General features: G+C 53.1%; 1 protein-coding gene across 2 annotated transcripts in view; it reads right to left on the bottom strand.

The window, feature by feature from the left end:
* DPYSL5 (dihydropyrimidinase like 5) overlaps window positions 1–6,491 on the bottom strand; it is a 103,872-nt gene extending 97,381 nt beyond the window's left edge. Inside the window, exon 1 of one of the 2 annotated variants that reach the window (XM_040496271.1) lies at window positions 6,262–6,491. The gene's annotated coding sequence lies outside the window, so the exon portion shown is untranslated. The remainder of the gene's footprint in view (window positions 1–6,261) is intronic. The other variant, XM_040496268.1, reaches the window with a different exon arrangement.
* Window positions 6,492–7,010: the final 519 nt, after the last annotated feature.

Below are 7,010 nucleotides of genomic sequence, written 5' to 3'. Positions count from 1 at the left end.
CCCGTTCATGCTCTGTCTCTCTCTGTCTCAAAAATAAATAAACGTTGGGGCGCCTGGGTGGCGCAGTCGGTTAAGCGTCCGACTTCAGCCAGGTCACGATCTCGCGGTCCGTGAGTTCGAGCCCCGCGTCGGGCTCTGGGCTGATGGCTCAGAGCCTGGAGCCTGTTTCCGATTCTGTGTCTCCCTCTCTCTCTGCCCCTCCCCCGTTCATGCTCTGTCTCTCTCTGTCCCAAAAATAAATAAACGTTGAAAAAAAAAAAATAAATAAATAAATAAACGTTAAAAAAAAAAAAAAGCATGGACTCTGTGATGGTTGGTTTCTTATGTCAACTTGGCTAAGCTATAGTATAGTATAGTATAGTATAGTATAGTATAGTATAGTGTAGTTATTCAATCAAACACCATCTATATATGTTGCTGTCAAGATATTTTGTAGATGTGGTTAACATCTACAATCAGTTGACTTTAAGGAAAGGAGGTTTTCTTCAGTAATATGGGTGGGCCTCATACAATCAGTTGAGAGGCCTTAAGAGAAAAACCGAGGTTCCCTTGAGGAAGAAGAAATTCTGTCTTCAGACCTCAACATCAGTTCCTGGCTGAGAGTTTCCACCCTGCTGGCCTGCCCTAGGCATGTCAGACTTGCCAGACCCCACAATCATGTAAGATAACCATTATTGGTTCTGTTTCTCTGGAGAACCGCAAGTTATACAGACTCTAAGCAGACCCCTGGGGTTTGAAGGTTGGCTCTGCGACTCCCCTAGCTGGGTGATTTCTGTACTGAAAGCTGGGGATAATAATAGTACTTAATTCATAGGCACTAGAACAACCCCTAGCACAGAGTAAGTGCTTGGAAAGTGTTTGTTAAATAAGTAATTCTGTGATGCTGAGTTTATTTCTTAGCTGGAAAACTGCAGATATTTTTATTCCCAACAATTACCATCAACCAAACATGAACACTCTTTCCCACACCAAAACCAGAACAGCCTTGGAACAACAGCCCCTCACCAGTACCTGATCTTCTAGATGATGAAGGGGCAGGTGAAATGCCAGGCCAACACCACACATTGTGATGATTTGGCAAAGCTGGAATCAGAGCACTTCTGGAACATTCTTAACTACAAGTTCTCAGCTGCTGACAACAGCTGTGCTTAAAGAAGCTCAGACTCAGCACAGAGCTATTCCTACTATTTGCAAGGGTGGGGGTTCATGAAGTGGTCCTAATCATTCTTTCTGTTCCCACTGGTGATACCCCACTGCAGCCTGCCCCAGCCCCTTGCAATGAAAGATTAGATGGGGGAAAACGTGGGGTGCCTGGGTGGCTCAGTCAGTTAAGCATCCGACTTCGGCTTAAGTCATAATCTCAGGGTTCTTGGGTTCGAGCCCTGGGTCGGGTTCTGTGCTGACAGCACAGAGCCTGGAGCCTGCTTCAGATTCTATATCTCCCTCTTTCTCTCTTCCTCCCCTGCTTGTGCTCTCTCTCTCTCTCAAAACTAAATAAATGTTAAAAAATAAATAAATAAAAATTTAAAAAATAAAATAAAAAATAAAAAAAAAAATTAAGGCAAAGTGATCCTAAAATTATTTCTCATTTATTCGCTAGAAGTGCAATAACATCAAACACCTTACTTGTTATTCTCATTTGATTTCACATTATGCCAACTTCTTCCTACAGGTTTTCATGCTGACAAAGATTTTCTGTATTATTGTTCTCCTATAGGTTCCTGTGTACTAAGTCTTACAAGGCGTTTCTGAAATTCTTTTCTTTTTTTTTTTTTTTTCAACGTTTATTTATTTTTGGGACAGAGAGAGACAGAGCATGAATGGGGGAGGGGCAGAGAGAGAGGGAGACACAGAATCGGAAACAGGCTCCAGGCTCCGAGCCATCAGCCCAGAGCCTGACGCGGGGCTCGAACTCACGGACCGCGAGATCGTGACCTGGCTGAAGTCGGACGCCTAACCGACTGCGCCACCCAGGCGCCCCTGAAATTATTTTCTTATGGCTCGGAAAACAAAAATGAACAGGATCAGATTCTATCAGAATTTGGTTAATTTTTACACCAGCAAGATAGACAGGTTTTTAGATTTTTTTAAAGTAATTTCTACACCCAAAGTGGAGCTTGAACTCACCACCCCAAGATCAAGAGTCGCATGCTCTACTGACTGAGCCGGCCAGGCACCCTGGGTCTTAGATACCAAGCGTCCAGCTCTTGGTTTTGGCTCAGGTCGTGATCTCACAGTTTGTGAGTTCGAGCCCCAAGTTGGGCTCTGCGCTGACAGCGGGGAGCCTGCTTGGGATTCTTTCTCTTCCTCTCTCTCTCTGCCCCTCTCCAGTTCGTGCTCTCTCAAAATAAATAAACTTAAAAAAATAATAATACCGACTTCTCTGGCTCTGTATAATTATCTAAATCCTCATTTACTCCAGAGATGTGGCCAGTTGTGATGGCCCTCGGCCTACAGTTCCCTGGAGCTTTCTTTATGTAGGATCATGCTGAATCCTGGGTCAGAGGAGCAGTTATTATTTTTTTAATGTTTATTTATTTTGAGAGAGAGAGAGAGAGAGAGAGAGAGAGAGTAGTGCGAGTGGGGGAGGGGCAGAGAAAGAGGGAGACACAGAATCCGAAGCAGGCTCCAGGCTCCGAGCTGTCAGCACAGAGACCGATGCGGGGCTCAAACCCATTAACCACAAGATCGTGACCTGAGCTGGAGTTGGACACTTAACTGACTGAGCTACCCAGGCGCCCCCGAGGAGTGGTTATTAAGGAGGGAAAACTCCCAGGTATCCATGGTAGAAGGACAGAGAGGTGTGGAGGTACCACAGAGGAAGTCAACACCAAGTCCCCAAACTTAACTTCTGCCAATTGTGTATGCTCGCCTTGCTGCGTAACCATTCCCATAGGAGGAAACGCACAGTGCATAAAGCATATTGAAACTATCCTGGCTTACAACTCCATCTTGGAGGGGCTATGCTGAAAACAGTCAGGTTCATGTCCTATGAACATCTTGTATATACCTAGCCAAGGTCCCCGAGGTCAGGGAGATGGAAGTTAACAATGGCACCCCGGAATTCTGGGGTCGCCTGATTCTTCCCTCTGCGCCCTGTCTCCCAGACATTTTCACAGGAGGTAGGAGAAGGATGCTGCTTTCTCTCCATCTTCCCTATACAAATGGGCTGGTCATACGGATACTGGCCTTCCTCATCTGTGGACTCTCCAGGAGGAAACTGTTGGGATGGATGTTCATGCAGGGCTCAACAGGTTTACACCTTTAAATAAACCCGTAAAATTCTTTCAAAAAGAATAAACCAACAAAACATTCCCTTCGGAAACTTTCCCCCTTGGGTACGACCTGAAGACACATTTCCCCCTGGAGCTCTTTCATAAGAAGAAAACCTCTGTGTCAGATTGTAGGTTTTCCAATATTAAGATTCCTGGTTTTCATCTACTCTAGAGATAGACAGGTCTATTAACTTAGTTTAAATCATTCAGTGAACAGCATTCCAATTAATCCTTTCAGACCAGTTTTGTAAATTCTGAGAGGCACCTCTTAAAAACACCATCCTTGAAAACCAGCAAGATACAGCCGACTGCTGCTTTCCTATGGCCACTCGGTACTGCCCAAATCGGAGGCTTTCAGGTTGGCAACTATCGAATATTCTGGGCAAGAGCCAACAGTGATATCACATCCTTATGCACCAACCTTATGCATCAACCTGGCTAAGAAAGAAAATCCTGGGGTTTCAAGGCTAGAGAGAGCCAAAGGCTCATCAGTTAACTTAACGGCAAATACAAGTCACAATGATTGAGTCCTATGATGCTCTGTCTTTTATCCAAGCTTCCTTCACTCTAAATAAAATAAAATATGAATAAAAGAAAACAATCCTTCTGCCTTGCCCTCCCTACACATCTTTTTTGTTAAATGAATGACAATTTAAAAGTAGAAGCCTGATGCCAAAGAGTCACCTCTAATATAAGCTAAACAATGATTAAAGAAAACCTATAAAATGAAATTTTAGGATTGGGTAATCCTTTCACATGTCAAGATGCTGCAGCCTGGCATGAAAGATGCTTACACAGCCAGCAAGACTATGAGCGCATGGAAAGGTCTGCTGAGCCCTGGTTTGTGCTTCCATTTCTGTTCATCCGCTTTCCCATGGGCAAGCAGCCACCTCCTATCACAGAGCCGTCCCTGTCTTAGGTCAGCAGACAATACAGGCAAAATCTGCAAAGGATGGACACACTGGCTTGGGTGTGGTCACTGGCAATGGGAAGCTTTGGTCCCCAGGCTGCAGGCTGTAAAAGCCGAGAGCCGCACCCTTGGCGGGTCATCTCCAAAAGCCACTTCTCCGTTTCTTGGTTTGTTGTTTGTTGTTTTTAACCACAATCCGCACCAATCCTGACTGCTCCTTCTATGAACACACAGCAGACCTTAGACGTGAGCCCGCAGACAAAGCCGACTGCTCAAAGGGGCTCGCTGTGCACGGAGGCAACCTCCAGTTCGCCGCCGGGCCGCCACGCCACGTCTGGGCTCCTGGTCAATAGCAAGGGGCAGGCGGCGGCGCGGAGGCACCCAAAGCCGGTGGCGGCGGCTTTCAGCCCGCCTCACAGTCTGGGGGGACGCGCGACTCACACCAGGGAATTAACAGCGGGGCTTGGTCCCCAACGCAAACCCCAAAAGACGAGCGCACGCCCTGAGATTTCTACCAGAGCATTTTCTGCACCAGAAAACTGAACACTTGAAATTCTGGGGATGGGGGGGGGGGGGGGCTGGTACGGAGTCGCGTGGATACCAGTGCCGGCTATTGTTCTCCGGGTCTCTCCGGCGGGAGACTTCCCCCATCCCGCCTCCCTGCCAGCATCTGCCACTGGACCAAGCCTTTCAGCTCCGCGAAGAAAAGGGTGTGCCTGCGGCGCTGCGGATTATCGCAAAACCTTAAGCTAGTCCCTACGGGCTGTGTCAGGCCGGGAGACAAAGCTCCTAGTGGGGACAGCTCAGCCCAGTCTCGGATCCGCCATCCTAGGTCGGTTGCCATTCCAAGGGCCACGCCCAGCTGGCCACCTGGACCGCCAGGATCCCCAGGCTCCACGCCTGGAGCAGAGGGTCTTCAGGCCCGAGACCCGCCTCCCAGCCGCCCACCCCCTCCCTTCTCCGGAGACCTTCCTCCAACTGGGAGACCTCCCTCCCCAGAGAGGCCCTCCCCCGGCCGGCGCGGGTCTCCTCCTCCCCGGCGTCTACCCTCTTCAACCCCGGCGGTCTCCACCCTCCAGCGTCTGCCCTCCCATCCTCATTCTTCCTCAGTCCCAGACTCGCCCCGCCTCGCGCCACCTGCACCGCACTCTTCCCTCCCGCCTCAGACCCGCCCCCCGCCCCCTCTCTCTTTCCTCCTCCAACCCTGGTCTCTACTTCCCCCACCACCCAGACCCAGTCACCTGTCCCCACCCAGCTTCCCCATCTCCCCGTCTTTGCCCAGACGGAGGCCCCGCGTCTGCCTCTCCCCATTCCAGCTTCTCTCAGGCTCGGGCTCTTGCCCCTCCCCAGGCCTGGGGCGTCGGTGTCTGTCGCCCACCAAGATCGATGCTGCGGGGAGAGATCCCGCAATGGGCTCCAGCGAAGGCACCCAGCTCGGCGCCCGCTCTGGGGCGGGCAGCCACAGGCGGCCTTTGTAGTTCAGGCAGGTGCCTCGGAGGAGGCAGGCGAACCGTCCTTAGGCGACCGCTGCGTTAGCCAGTCGAGTGGAACAAGCCGTCGGATCTGGTACAGGCTGGGCAAATCCCAACCCGGAGGCGAGATGGACGCAGGGTGTGTGTGCCGGTGGTGATGGGGGGCCAGAGATAGCGCCGATCTAGGGACTCGCGCAGGACGGGCCGGTAGCCAGAGAAGCCCCCGCCCAGCCTCCAGCCATTCACTGCACCTCGACGAGAGAGGCTGGGCACCTACTATGTGCTAAGAGTGAAATCCCTTCAACCGAGCCGTCTCCTCACCTCAGTTCTTTGCAATCCCACAAGCACACATGAAACGCCTACTATGAGCCAGGCACTGCACGGCGCTCCGTGGGCGTACAAAGAGGACCCCATTCCGGCCTCAGTGTAGCCCCGATGGCCGCCCCAATCCCAAACCACACCTCCCGCCGCGTCCCCTGCAGCGGGGCCCCTGGGCGCACCCCTATCCCTGCCCTTTTGTGCGCCTCCCAGAAAAACAGAGGCCACGAGATGGATGTCCCAGCCCAGGGAGAATAAGCCCACCGCCCGCCCCGCCATCACGCACTCCTCCGGGATGCTGCGGCTGCGAGGGTCCGTCGGTCGGTCCGTCTCTCCTCGGTCTTGACGCGGCGCAGGAGCTGCGGGTGCTCGGGGCGGCGGCGGCAGCACGCGCGCTCGCTCGATCGCCGCCTTGGCGCGCGGGGCGCTGGAGTCGGAAGCCGCGGGCTGGGGAGGGGACGTGGGTGGGGGCTGGAGGCGGTCTGGGCCAATCACCGACCCGACGTCTCCTCCCCAGTGCTCCCCCACCTCGCGCTAGCAGGTTAGGGGGAGGCGGGGACAGGCGGCGCCCCGCATCTTCGCCGCCGCGCGCGGCCGCAGCCTTGGGACTACAACTCCCGACAGGCCCTGCTGCAGGGCCGGGGTCCGAGAGGGGAAGGAGAGTGAGGCCGGAGAACCCGCCGACCCCCCGCGCGCCCTTCTCCGCGTTCCTTTGGGTTTCCATGGTGACTCACTACACTTCACAAAGCCCCAGCGCTCACACGCGCTGATGCACGAGTCCCCTGGGAGGGCTACGGGGCGGGTCCCTAGGATACACCGCCTTCCCTCCCCTCCCCCTCCCTGCAGGATCCCACCCGAGGGGTTGAAACAATGCCCCGGCCGCTGCCGGGCCTGCCCTTTGCCGCCTAGTTCCCTCCAAGACCCAGTGTGAGGCCTCTAAAGTGGGCGCTCTGGGGCGCCTGGGTGGCGCAGTCGGTTAAGCGTCCGACTTCATCCAGGTCACGATCTCGCGGTCCGTGGGTTCGAGCCCCGCGT

Source organism: Herpailurus yagouaroundi, unplaced genomic scaffold (assembly GCF_014898765.1).
Source record: "Herpailurus yagouaroundi ecotype Mexico unplaced genomic scaffold, PumYag 188, whole genome shotgun sequence".
In the NCBI taxonomy this organism is placed as follows: domain Eukaryota; kingdom Metazoa; phylum Chordata; class Mammalia; order Carnivora; family Felidae; genus Herpailurus; species Herpailurus yagouaroundi.
This window is presented reverse-complemented; position numbering and strand designations above follow the sequence as displayed.